Genomic DNA, 14855 nt, shown 5'->3' on the forward strand with positions numbered 1-14855 from the left:
ATACTGCCCAAGGTAATTTATAGATTCAATGCCATCTCCATCAAGCTACCAATGACTTTCTTCACAGAATTGGAAAAAACTACTTTAAAGTTCATTTGGAACCAAAAAACAGCCCGCATTGCCAAGTCAATCCTAAGCCAAAGGAACAAAGCTGGAGGCATCACACTACCTGACTTCAAACTATACTACAAAGCATACAGTAACCAAAACAGCATGGTACTGGTGCCAAAACAGAGATGTAGACCAAAGGAACACAACAGAGGCCTCAGAAATAATACCACACATCTACAACTATCTGATCTTTGACAAACCTGACAAAAACAAGCAATGGGGAAAGGATTCCCTATTTAACAAATGCTGCTGGGAAAACTGGCTAGCCATATGTAGAAAGCTGAAACTGGATCCCTTCCTTATGCCTTATATAAAAATTAATTCAAGCCAGGGCAGTGGCTCACACCTGTAATCCCAGCACTTTGGGAGGCCGAGACGGGCAGATCACGAGGCCAGGAGATAGAGACCATCCTGATCGACATGGTGAAACCCCATCTCTACTAAAAATACAAAAAATTAATCGGGCGTGGTGGCGGGCGCCTGTAGTCCCAGCTACTCAGGAGGCTGAGGCTGGAGAATGGCGTGAACCCAGGAGGTGAAGCTTGCAGTGAGCGGAGATGGCGCCACTGCACTCCAGCCTAGGCGACAGAGCGAGACTCCGTCTCGAAAAAAAAAAAATTAATTCAAGATGGATTAAAGACTTAAATGTTAGACCTACAACCATAAAAACCCTAGGCATGGGCTTCATGTCGAAAACACCAAAAGCAATGGCAACAAAAGCCAAAACTGACAAAAGGGATCTAATTAAACTAAAGAGCTTCTGCACAGCAAAAGAAACTACCATCATAGTGAACAGGCAACCTACAGAATAGAAGAAAATTTTTGCATACTTATCTTTTTGTGTGTGGTGAGAACACTTAAAATCTACTTAGCAATTTTCACATCTATAACGTATTAACTGTAGTCACCATGATATACAATAGATCTCTTGAACTTATTTCTCCTAACTGAAATTGTGTATCCTTTGAACGTCTCCCCAATCCCCCAGCATCCGGTAACCACCATTTTACACTTTTTCTATGAGTTTGACTCATTTATACCTCACATATAAATGAGATCATAAGACATTTGTCTTTCTGTGTCTAGTTTATTTCATTTTGTACAATATCCTCCAGATTCATCCATGTTGTTGCAAATGAAATGACAGGATTTCCTTGTTTTTGTCTTTTTGTTTTTGTTTTTTAAGGTTACACAATAATTTACTGAGAGCCTCCTCTCCCTGCCCTTGCAGTCTATAGGCCACTTCTTCCGCTCACAGATTTTGTGTGTTAGTCCCTGGAAGATAGCTGGGGTTAGGGGCACCGTGTACTGCCACGAGACCCATAAGGTGGCTCTGTCTTCCTCAGACTGCAAGAACACAGCTGGTAGATCCAGCTCCTCATATAGTGCCTTCACCAGGTCCACCTTCTTGGCCTCCTTCTCCCGTAATTCTCCTTCAGGATCTGGTAACTGTTCTGGAGTGGCCTGTTGCAGACACTAAACCATCAGCCAGCTGCACTTGTTGTCCTGGATGTCAGTGTCAACTCTGCCAGTCACACTGGGGTCCCCAAAGAGGTCAAGGTAATCATCTCGAATCTGAAAGAACTCTCCCATCTCCAGCAGGATCTTCCTGGCATTGGTGTGTTCCTTCTTGCCATCAATGTCCACCATATACATGACTGCAACTACAGCAATCAATTGTACTTGACAATAGATTTGTACCTCTTTTCAGTGAATCTGCCAAGATCCACCCTGCCCTGGCGGGGCGGGGGGGCTGTGATAAGGTCCAGAGTCTGCCCAATCTCAGTCTGACAGAAACTCTGCAGGAAGAGCTTGATCAGGTTCAGGTAATAGGGCTGCTCCAGGCAACAAAGCATGTATCTCTGTTGAACTTATTTCTCCTAACTGAAATTGTGGTAGACACAGCAGGCGGTAGATACATGCTTCCAGAAGCACAGCATCATTGGTGGCATCCAAATCTATGCCTGGCTTCTGATACCAGCCGATCTGCCCCTGGCAGGTGAGTGAGGATGAATCCATGATGTCATCTGACACCAGAAGAGTGCTTGCAGTAGTTCCACACACCAGCTCACAGTCAGGGCCCACTCAAGACTATCAGCATCCTGTTTCCCTGGCTCTACCAGCTCCTGGAATGCTACCACCACCATTAAACCCTGGTGATACTTGCCTCCAATGGCACTGTACTCCAGGACCTCCTCGAGTCGGGCAATAGCACTCCTATCTCTGGGTGCCCCATCTCATTCTCAGTCAGCACCCTGACAATCCGGGAGAAGTGCTGAATGAAATCCTACTTTTCTTGGGCATAAACATCTGGTTTCTGGTCTCCATTCAGTCTGAGGGAAGAGCAAAGTGCTCTGTTTCTGGATGTGGGTTCCTGCTTGGTGGATTTCCTTCTTTCTTAAGGCTGAATAATATATCCACAGTGTATATATATCAACATTTCATTTATCCATGCATCTCTTAACGGAAACTTAGCTTGACTCCGTATATTGGCTATTGTGAATAATGCTGCAATGAACATGGGAGCGTAGTAATTTCCTTTCTTTTGAGTATATACTCAGCAGTAGGATTGCTAGATCACACGGTAGTTCTATTTTTAATTTTCTGAGGAATCGCTATATTGTTTTCCATAGAAGCTGTACTAATTTACATTCCTAATAGTGTACAAGGGTTCCCTTTCTCCACATCTTCACCATCTGTAGAGCTTTGTTTAAACAAAAAAAGAGCTTTTACAATACCAAAAAAACTTTAAAAATTAAATTTTAAAAATTGAAAAATAAAGGAACAAAGGACATAAAACAGCAAGTTTCACAGAATGCTAATGTTAAAAAAAAAAAAATGGAAAAAATTTCAACTTTACCAGTAGTATTCAAAGAGATACAAATCAGAGCAGTAGGAAACCACTTTTCACCTATCAAATTGACTATTTAAAAAAAAAAAAAAAAGAAAGAATAACGATTGCTGGCAAAGGTAAAGTGAAATAGGTACTTCTACACAATGAGTGTAAAGACAGTCTTATTGGAGGGCAATTTAACAATATGTAGAACAAACATTAAAAGAAATCAGTCCTTTGATTCCATAATTCCGCTGCTAGAATTTAATAAAAAGGAGGCAAACCTGCACAAATACAGTTGCCCATCATCCATGGGGGATTAGTTCCAGGACACCCCCATAAATACCTAAATCCACGCACCAAAATTTGTGGATGCTCAAGTCACTTATATAAAATTACATAGTATTTGCATATACAACCTATGCACATTCTCCCACACACTTTAAATCATCTCTAGATTACTTATAAAACCTAATATAATGTAAATACGATGTAAATAATTGTTAGACTGCATTGTTTAATTTATATCATTTTTATTGTTGTATTGTTATTTTTCATTGCTTTTTTCCAAATACTTTTGATCTATGGTTGGTTGAATACACAGATGCAGAACCCACAGATGAAGACGGCCAACTGTACCAGCTAGCTATACAAGTGTCCTCATTCCCCATTATTTACAATAGTAACTGAAAATAACTTTTTAAAAAAAATTTTGTTTTTGAGACAGGGTCTCACTCTGTCACCCAGGCTGGAGTACAGTGGCACGAATATGGCTCGGTGCAGTCTTGACTTGCCCAACTCAAGTGATCCTCCCACCTCAGTTTCCCAAGTAGCTGGAAGCACAGGCACATGCCACCATACCAGGCTAGTTTTTTATATTTTTTGTAGAGACGGGGTTTCACCATGTTGCCCTGACTGGTCTCGAACTCTGTCCACCTCCGTGTCCCAAAGTGCTGGAATTACAGATATGAGCCATCACACCTGGCCAATAACTTAAATTTTAATTATGGAGAACTGATTAAAGTTGGGTATACTCATACAATGAAAAATTATGAAGTCATTAATGTTTAAAGTAAGAGTCAAAATCTATAAAAGGATCCCAAGACTATCATATATACATGTGTGTGAATACATGTATATACACATAAATGCACATATAACATGTATGCATATATGTTTGCACATATATATACACACACACACACACACACACGCAAACACACATATAGCTATCTTAAGGAAAACTGACTCAAAGTTTATAAAAAGAAGAGTTAAACTTCCCAGTCCTCCCACACCAAATAGTTGAGATTATTTCACTCTCATCCCTTAAGGAAAACACTGGACTTCCATTTTTGAAGAAACTAAATAGGCTTCAAGACTCAGGCATCCCAGGTAAGGCAAAGGACGTACCTAAAAACAAGCTGACTGTACTTTCCTAAAACGCTTAAACTGAATTAAATTTAGAAAGGAGATATGGAAAATTAAAAATATAATAGCAAAACTGAAAAACTTAATTAACATGTTAGAATATAAAGGCGAGATAATCTCCCAAAAACCTGAACAAAAGGCAAAAAAACCAGAAAACAGCAAAATAAGGTGACCTAAAAGGATCTGTTCAGGAGATCCAATATCAAATTAACTGAAATTTCGGCGGGGGAGCGGGGAGTAGTTCAGAATTTTATAGGGAAGAAAAATATCAAATAAATAATACAATAAATCTTCCCAAAAAAGATCAGTCTCCCAAACGAAAGTTTTCATAAAGGATGAGTACAAAGAATGGAATCCACCACCGTGGTCCCCTCCTCACACACACACTATACACACAATTATGAAATTTCAGTATACTGGGATAAATAAAAGATCCTAAAACCCTCTAGAGGAAAGGAAAAAATACACAGATCACATAAAAGATCAGGTAACTATGGAAATGAACTCTTCAACAGTAACAGTACACAGATGCTAGAAAGTAATGCAGCAATGCCTTCAAAATTGGCAAGTGAAAATAATTTTTAATCTACAATTTTATAATCTGCCAAACTATCAATCAAGTATGCAGGAAGGCATATTCAGACAAGCAAAAATTTTTTAAAAATTACCACACATGCATGCTGTCACAGGAAGTTATTTGAGGGTGTGCTCAAGTAAATTAAGGAGTAGTAAACAAAGGAAGACGATGTGAGATCGGGGGACCCAGCATAAAAGAACAGATGAGAATGTATTAAAATAAACACTGTGCAGATGGCTCAGCAGATAACTAGTTCAGGCTGAAGTACAAGAATGGAGCACTTAAAAACAAGACCTCCAGAAACAAAGGGGGACCTGGCAAATTATCTCTTATCACAGAACACAGAGAATAGAGTAGAAAATGAAGCAACGGATACATAAGTAAATGAAAAAGAGAGGCAATTTTTAACTACACAAAAATGAAGAAAGCCATATAAAAAGGATCTCTCCCTGATCTGCATTAAACAGCATTTGCAGAGTCATTATAAGCACTGATTATTGTTTTAACTAAGGTATGTGGAATTATTAAAAAGGAAAGAAGCTAGGTTATAAAAGTGGTCATTCTGGCCAGGCTCAGTAGCTTACACCTGTAATCCAAACACTCGGGGAGGCTGAGGCAGGAGGTTTACTTGATGCCAGAAGGGCAAGACCAGTCTGGGAAAAAAGTGAGGCCTTGTCTCTACAGGAAAAAAAAAAAATCTGTTTTTTAATTAGCTTAGCATGGTGGCACAGGCCTGTAATCGCTGCTACTAACTGAGCCACTGCACTCTAACCTGGGTGACAAAGCAAGTCTGTCTTGAAAAATAATACTAAAAATAAAAATAAATAAATAAAGTGGTAATTCTCATCTAACATAACAAGAATGTACTACATGTCTAACTAAAGAAAAGTAGTATGAGCATTTTATTCAGAAATTTGGAATTAAAAGCAGACGGGGGACTGAGTGTGATGGCTCACGCCTGTAATCCCAGCACTTTGGGAGGCTGAGGCACGACAGATCACCTGAGGTCTGGAGTTCGAGAGCAGCCTCACCAATATGGAGAAACCCCGTCTCTACTAAAAATATAAAACTAGCTGGACGTGGTGGCACATGTCTGTAATCCCAGCTACTCAGGAGGCTGAGGCAGAAGAATCGCTTGAATCCAGGAGGCGGAGGTTGCAGTAAGCCGAGAGAGCGCCCCTGCACTCCAGCCTGGGCAACAAGAGTGAAACTCCGTCTCAAAAAAAAAAAAAAAAAAAAGATGATGGCCAGGCACGGCGGCTCACGCCTGTAATCCCACCACTTTGGGAGGCCGAGGCGGGCGGATCAAGAAGTCAAGAGATTGAGACCATCCTGGCCAACATGGTGAAACCTCATCTGTATTACAAATACAAAAATTAGCCCAGGCGCAGTGGCTCACGCCTGTAATCCCAGCATTTTGGGAGGCCAAGGCGGGAGAATCACTTGAACCCAGGAATGCGGAGGATGCAGTGAGACGAGATCGCACTACTGCACTCCAACCTGGGCAACAAGAGCGAGACTGTCTCAAAGAAAACAAACAAACAAACGAAAAAATTAGCTGGGCGTGGTGGCATGCGCCTAGAAGCTGAGGCAAGAGAATCGCTTGAACCCGAGAGGCGGAAGTTGCGGTGAGCCTAGACCGGCCACTGCACTCCAGCCTGGGTGACAGAGCGAGACTCTGTCTCAAAAAAAAAAAAAAAAAGCAGATGGGAAACTAAACTAGCTGAGGAGGGACACTTCTTACTATAAATTTTTCACTATTTTTAAATTAAATTTTATCTTTAAAATTTATAGTTATTGTCTTCCTCCCCAAAACCCTAAACTCCAATCTAATCACAAGAACAACATCAGACAAATCCCAGTTGGGAGACGTTCCACAAAATACCTAACTGGTACACCTCAAACAATCAAGGTCATCAAAAGCGATGGAAGTCTGAGATACTGTCTCAGCCAAAAGGAGTCTAAGGAGACATGATGATTAAATATAATATAGTATCCTGGATGGGATCCTTGAACAGAAAAAGGATACAAGACAAAATACTAAGGAAATTCTGAATAAAGTATGGACTTTAGTTAATAATAATGCATCACTACTGTTTCATTAACTATGATAAATGTGCTAAATAAATGTAAGATGTTAATAATGGTATATGGGAATTCTGTACTACCTTTGCAACTTTTCTGTAAATCTGAAACTACTCTGAAATGAAATGCTTACTAAAAAACTTATAAAGGCAAAACTTAACTAGAAATACAGAGATACACAGGTATATGTATGTGTGTATAAATTTAACAATATATTAACAGAAGCACTCTAAGACACATTGTTAACTAAAAAAAAAGGAGGTTTACAGAAAAAGGCATATAGATAGTATATTTAGGTTTTTAAAAATAAACTACATAATCTTGGCCAGGCACAGTGGCTCATGCCTGTTAATCCCAGCACTTTGGGAGGCCAAGGCAGGTGGATCACCTGAGGTCAGGAGTTCGTGACCAACCTGACCAACATGGAGAAACCCTGACTCCACTAAAAATATAAAATAAGCCGGGGATGGTGGTATATGCCTGTAATCCCAGCTACTTGGGAGGCTGAGGCAGGAGAATCGCTTTAACTCAGGAGGCAGAGGTTGCAGTAAGCCAAGATCGCGCCATTGCACTCCAGCCTGGGCAACAAGGGCAAAACTCCATTTCATAACATAACATAACATAACATAACATAACATAACATAACATAAGTAAATTGTATAATCTCTTCTGTGTGTGTGTTTATATATGTACATGTGTAAATGCACAGAAAAAGATGTGAAAGAACAAACACTTAAAAGGGCTTACCCCTGGCCGGGCATGATGGCTCACGCCTGTAATCCCAGCACTTTGGGAGGCCGAGGCAGGTAGATCACCTGAGATCAGGAGTTCAAGACCAGCCTGGCCAAAATGGTGCAACTCCGTTTATACTAAAAACACAAAAAAAACTTAGCCATGCATGGTGGTGCATGCCTATAATCCCAGCTACTCGGGAGGCTGAAGCAGGAGAATCAGTTGGACCCAGGTGGCAGAGGTTGCAGTGAGCCGAGACTGCATCACTACACTCCAACTTGGGCCACAAGAGTGAAACTCCATCTCAAAAAAAAAAAAAAGAAAAAAAGCTGGGGGGCTTATCCCTAGGGAAGAAAGAAAAGGAACTTCTAGTTTTTATTTCATTTACTTCCTAAATTATTTGAAACTTCTACAACAGAAAGGGATTCATGGCCGGGCGCAGTGGCTCACACCTGTAATCCCAGCACTCTGGGAGGCGAAGGTGGGTGGATCACCGGAGGTCGGGAGTCCAAGAACAGCCTGGCCAAGATGGTGAAACTCCGTTTGTACTAAAAATACAAAAAATTAGCCAGGCGTGGTGGTGCGCACCTATAATCCCAGCTACTCGGGAGGCTGGGACAGGAGAATCAATTGGACCCAGGAGGCGGAGGTTGCAGTGAGCCGAGATTGCGTCACTGCACTCCAGCTTGGGCCACAAGAGCGAAACTCCGTCTCAAAAAAAAAAAAAAAAAAAAAAATGGGGGGCTTATCCCTAGCGAAGAAAGACAAGAAACTTCTGGGTTTTATTTTATTTACTTCCTAAATTATCTGAAACTTCTACAATAGAAAGGGATTCATGGCCAGGCACAGTGGCCCATGCCTGTAATCCCAGCACTTTGGGAGGCCAAGGCGGGTGGATCATCTGAAGTCGGGAGTTCGAGACCAGCCTGGCCAACATGGTGAAAACTCATCTCTACTAAAAATACAAAAATTAGCTGGGCGTGGTGATGCACATGTGTAATCCCAGCTACTCAGAGGCTGAGGCAGGAGAATCACTTGAACCCAGGAGGCAGGGGTTGCAGTGAACCGAGATCGCAACACTGTACTCCTGCCTGGATGACAGAGCGAGACTCTCAAAAAAAAAAAAAAAAAAAGAAAAAGAAAAGGATTCATATATTATGTATTATTTGTATAATCAAGTTGGTAACCTAAATCTCCTTCCCAAAAGAACTGATAATTATGTTCAGATATATACTTTTTTAAAGATTTAGAATCACTCACAGTATATTAGCAGACACAAGAAAAAAAACATTTCAAAGTAAAACACTGAATATATAACATAATATGTATTCACATAAACACATTTAAAAAATGTTTCCAAAGGTCTCCCTCCATTAAAACTGTTCAAGTGCTGTTCTACCTCACTTGATATACGTTATCTCAATGTTATGTTATAGTTAATCAAGAGAAAAAAAGGAGAAAATTAGAAATAATTATGGGCCGGCACAGAGGCTCATGCCTGTAATCCTAGCACTTTGGGAGGCCAAGGTGGGAGGACAGCTTGAGCCCAGATATTCAAGACCAGCATGGGCAACACAGAGAGACCCTGTTCCCAAAAAAAAAAAAAAAAGTTCTTTTTTTTGAGACAGAGTTTCACACTTGTGTCCCAGCCTGGAGTGCAGTGGCACGATCTTAGCAACCTCCGCCTCCCAGGTTAAAGTGATTCTCTTGCCTGAGCTTCCCAAGTAGCTGGGATTACAGGCACACACCACCATGTCCAGCTAATTTTTGTATTTTCAGTAGAGATTGGGTTTCACCATGTTAGCCAGGCTGGTCTTGAACTCCTGACCTCATGATCCTCCCACCTCGGCCTCCCAAAGTGCTAGGATTACAGGTGTGAGCCACCACGCCCAGCCAAAAAAAATTTTTTTTAATTAACTGGGCGTGGTGGTACATGCCTGCAGTCCCAGCTACTTGGGAGGCTGAAGTAGGAGGATCGCTTAAACCCAGCAGGTGACGGCTGCAGTGAGCTGTGATCATGCCACTGCACTCCAGTCTGGGCAAAGAGTGAGACCTTATCTCAAAAAATTAAAATTAGTGGCTGGGCACAGTGGCTCACGCCTGTAATCGCAGCACTTTGGGAGGCCAAGACAGGTGGATCACGAGGTCAGGAGATCGAGACCATCCTGGCTAACACGGTGAAACGCTGTCTCTACTAAAAATACAAAAAATTAGCCAGGCGTGGTGGCGGGCGCCTGTAGTCCCAGCTACTCGGGAGGCTGAGGCAGGAGAATGGCATGAAGCCAGGAGGCGGAGCTTGCAGTGAGCTGAGATCCGGCCACAGCACTCCAGCCTGGGCTACAGAGAGAGACTCTGTCTCAAAAAAAAAAAAAAAGAAAAAGAAGCCATGCTTTTACTCTTCAAACCACAAATTTTGATGTACAGGATATCCCTGTAATCGCAGCACTTTGGGAGGCCAAGACAGGTGGATCACGAGGTCAGGAGATCGAGATCATCCTGGCTAACACGGTGAAACCCTGTCTCTATTAAAAAATACAAAAAACTAGCCGGGCGAGGTGGCGGGCGCTTGTAGTCCCAGCTACTCGGGAGGCTGAGGCAGGAGAATGGCGGGAACCCGGGAGGCGGAGCTTGCAGTGAGCTGAGATCCGGCCACAGCACTCCAGCCTGGGCTACAGAGAGAGACTCTGTCTCAAAAAAAAAAAAAAAGAAAAAGAAGCCATGCTTTTACTCTTCAAACCACAAATTTTGATGTACAGGATATCCTTTATATTCATTTTTTAGAAATTACAGTGTCATAAAAATCCACACTGGAAGTTCTTAAGAAATGTCGGCCGGGCAAGTGGCTCATGCCTGTAATCCCAGCACTTTGGGAGGCCAAGCCGCGTGGATCACTTGAGGTCAGAAACTCGAGACCAGCCTGGCCAACATAGTGAAACCCCATCTCTACTAAAAATACAAAATTAGCCAGGTGAGGTGGCGCACGCCTGTAATCCCAGCTACTCAGAAGGCTGAGACGTGAGAACTGATTGAACCAGGGGGCGGAGGTTGTGGTAAGCCGAGATCGCACCACTGTACTCCAGCCTGGGTAACAAAGCGAAAGTTCATCTCAAAAAAAAAAAAAAGAGAGAAAGAAGAAAATGTCAGAATTTCATACTACAGCTTTCAGTCACAATATATTGTTGCTGCACAAATATCAAATAGACTTCACACTATCAGTTTTGCCTGCCCTGAATATGAGCCATAATTCATACCATAATAATGCAGTCCATGAAATCAATTGAACTGAGCAACAACGACATTCCTCCGCTTCCCTCTCCTATATCCTTCCAGGAATAATATATGGCTAGAAATGGATGAGAGAACAAGCAGCGGCAGAAGAGGAGAAATGTACAGAACTTAAATGGGGAAGCAGAAGGAAAAGTAGTTACACTACAAAATGATTAGAATTACATAAGCAAAAATAAAAATTGAAGGAGATGAAGGATACAGTAAAAAGAAGAGAAAGGACTTCACAAACAGTAAATGGGAAAGAAGTGATTTATCACAGCCCCTCCCTAACACAGCTAATCAAAGCTAACAAGTCCAGTGGCTTCTCAGCCCTTTTTCTGTGGACCTCATTGCAATATAACAGTATTGATTCCTTCTCAAAATTTCTCAAGTTTCACTGAAACTGTACTATCCTACCTGACTACTCCCTCATTCTCATAATCCTACCATCCAAACCGGGACATTTAGCTAGGATCTCTCCTATGCATTCTTCTCTTGTCTCTACGCTGCCTCTAAAAATGTACTCACATGATGTAAACTATAACCTCATGGCAAATTAATCTCCAAATAAATCTCCCAACCCAACCTCTCTGCCAAACTCCACATCTTCATCTACATAAGGAATATTTAACACCAAAATATCATCTTTCTAATATAAAACAGTTGAAGTTCTCCTTCCAATTCTCTGTTAATGGCACATCCTCATCCAACATCCAAATACAAAAAATTTTCAGTAACACCAATACTTCCTTCTTCAATTTTCCCCAACACTAAATCACTTGACCAGTTCAGTTTATCCTTCTGTTAAAATATTTCCGTCCTTTTTTCCCTTTCCATAGTCACCACCTACTGTATTCTCACTAGCTTTTGAAAGAAAGGGTTTCCACACCTATAGTTCCTTTCCTTTCCACCAAGTAAGCACAGTGACCAAAAAAGGTTCCTTCAATATATAGTTTACCACGTCACTCTCTTCTGCTTAAAATGAATGAACAAACAAACCAGCTTACCTCTGCCTATCTAAAAACAGAAAACTCCCACAATATGTCATTCAAGAATCTTCAGTTAAGACTCACCTTCTTTTTGCCTTTTCTTCAACTGTTCACTCACATATATAACAAGATTCCAGATTACTTGATTCATCATTATTCAAATATTTTACTCTAATAATTTTTACTAATATCCCTTAGCTAAAATGTCATTGCCCATCCCAATTCCACCTACCAAAATCCTACACATCCTGTAAGATCTAGGTGAAATTTAGCTTCCTCCACTAAGCACTCTTTGATGCCCACAACCACAAATGACCATATCCTCCTCCTCCCTCTTTTATAATTTGAATTCTGATTTTTTCTATAACTGCTCAATCTGCCCTCCTGTTTTCTAAGCTCCTTTGCAATTATCGTATCTTGCTCTTCTTTGCTACCTTCTGTAGAACCTAGAATGGTGCTTTGCATATAAGTGATGCTCAATGTGAATGAAGTTTCCAGGGGGCAAAAGGATTTAAGTAAAAAGAAACAAATTACTATTGATAAGCACTTGAAGGCAATCATAGAAGACAAATAAAAAAGCAATATGCAGGGAAAAAATTACCAACAATAAGCAGTGTATTTTACATTGCAGCTATTTCTCTAATAAAATTAAAAATTATCTCAAGGCAAGAAATATAAAGTTCTCCTCTTTGTATCTCCCCTTCTTCCACCCCCACCCAAGCACAAAGCAGGCCATAAATAAGTGTTTTTTAAATCCACATAAGAAAGAAAGCAGCAGGCTGGGCACAGCGGCTCACCCTGTAATCCCAGCACTTTGGGAGGCCAAGGCAGGAAGACAGATCACTTGAGGTCATTCCACCAAAATGGTGAAACCCCATCTCTACTAAAAATACAAAATGTAGCCGGGCATGGTGGCCCATGCCTGTAATTCCAGTTACTCGGGAGTCTGAGGGATGAGAATCACTTGAACCTGGGAGACTAATGTTGCAGTGAGCCAGTATCACACCACTGCACTCCAGCCTGTTTGACAGAGTGAGACTCTGTAAGAAAGAAACAAAGAAAGGAAAGAAAGGAAAGGAAGGAAAGGAAGAAAAGAAAGGAAGAGAGAAAGAGAGAGAGGAAGAGAGAAAGAGAGAGAGAAAGAGAGACAAAGAAAGAAAGAAAAAAAAAGAAAAGGAAAGAAAGAAAGAAAAAAGAAAAGAAAGGAAGAAAGAAAAGAAAGAAAGGAAAGAAAGAAAGCCTAAATGTATTGTGATATAACGGAAATAATTCAGGCTTTATAATTACACATATTAAGCTCAAATTCTAGCTCTGCCAATAACTGATCAAGTGACACAAAGCAAGTTACTTAACCATGTTGTGCCCCAGTAGTCTCATCTGTATAGATAATAACACTTGTCTTTTACAATTTTTTTTTTTTTTTAAACGGAGTTTCACTCTTGTTGCCCAGGGTGGAGTGCAATGGCACAATCTCGGCTCACTGCAACCTCTGCCTCCCAGGTTCAAGCGATTCTCCTGCCTCAGCCTCCCGAGTAGCTGGGATTACAGGCATGCAGCACCACACCCAGCTAATTTTGTATTTTTAGTAGACCCAGGGTTTCTCCATGTTGGTCAGTCTGGTCTTCAACTCCCAAACTCAGGTGATCCACCCACCTCGGCCTCCCAAAGTGCTGGAATTATAGGCGTGAGCCACCACGCCCGTTCTTTCACAATTTTTATAACAGGCAACACATGCACTGTTTCCAACACTATGTGCAATACCTAATTTTAAGCACTGGACAAATATAGCCATTATTATTAAATATAAATAGAATTTTATCACAAAAGCACCCAGTAACACAGAGTGACAAAAATACTACAATAACAATAGTCACAAGAACACACGAAGAGTAAGAGGAGGGAGGATCATGTGGGCCCAAGAGTTCAAGACTGCAGTGAGCCATGGTCACACCACTACACTCCACAGTATGGGTGACAAAGTGAGAGACTATGTCCAAAAAAAAAAAAAAAAAAGAGAGAGAGAAAAACAAAGGGAATCTTGACCCAAACCTTATAGACGGAAGTTTTCAAAATGCATTGCAGACCTAAATATAAAACCTAAACCTATAAAATGCCTAGAGAAAATCTGAGAGAAAATCCTGTGATCTAGGGTTAGGAAAAGCTTTTGAAGTTAAGAAACAAAAGATGCAAACCATAAAAGAAATAACAGTATAAAGTGGGCTTCATTAATTTATAAAGTTCTGCTGTGAAAAACTGTGACAGACAGTATTAAGAGAATGAAAAGACAGAGAATGGTAGAAAACATTTGCAAAACATGTATCTGATAAAGGACTTGTACCCAGAATATGTAAACAACTTTCACAATTTGATAATAAGAAAACAACCCAGTAACAGACACTTTGAACAGACAACTCATCAAAGAAATATATATAGAAAACAAGCACGTGAAAAGATGCTCAAAATCACTCTTCATTAGCGTAATGCAAATTAAAACCACAATGAACTACTACTATGCATCTACTAGAATGGCTGAAGATTTTTAAACTGGCAATATCAAGAGTTGGGAGTCTTTCTTGAGGGGAGGTCTGAATAAGGCAAAAACAGAGTTGGGAGAAATGAAAAATATAACTACTTTGGAAAACAGTTTGGCAGTTTCTTGTGAACTTAAACATACTTAACAGCCCACTTACACCTAACAGCCCAACAATTCCACTGCTAGGGCCAGGCACAGTGTCTCATGCCTGTAATTCCAGCACTTTGAGAGGCTACCGCAGGCATGATCACTGGAGGCTAGGAGTTCGAGACCTTCCTGGCCAACATGGTGAGACCCCCC

At 40.9% G+C, this 14855-nt stretch overlaps 1 protein-coding gene and 1 pseudogene across 1 annotated transcript in view; both read right to left on the reverse strand.

Moving 5' to 3' along the window:
• LOC105543521 overlaps positions 1-11065 on the reverse strand; it is a 12732-nt pseudogene extending 1667 nt beyond the window's left edge.
• The window catches only part of RSBN1L (round spermatid basic protein 1-like), a 114136-nt gene that overhangs the window by 63146 nt on the left and 36135 nt on the right, over positions 1-14855 (reverse strand). The window lies entirely within an intron of this gene.

The sequence above is a fragment of the Mandrillus leucophaeus genome, unplaced genomic scaffold (assembly GCF_000951045.1).
Source record: "Mandrillus leucophaeus isolate KB7577 unplaced genomic scaffold, Mleu.le_1.0 Scaffold284, whole genome shotgun sequence".
NCBI lineage: Eukaryota > Metazoa > Chordata > Mammalia > Primates > Cercopithecidae > Mandrillus > Mandrillus leucophaeus.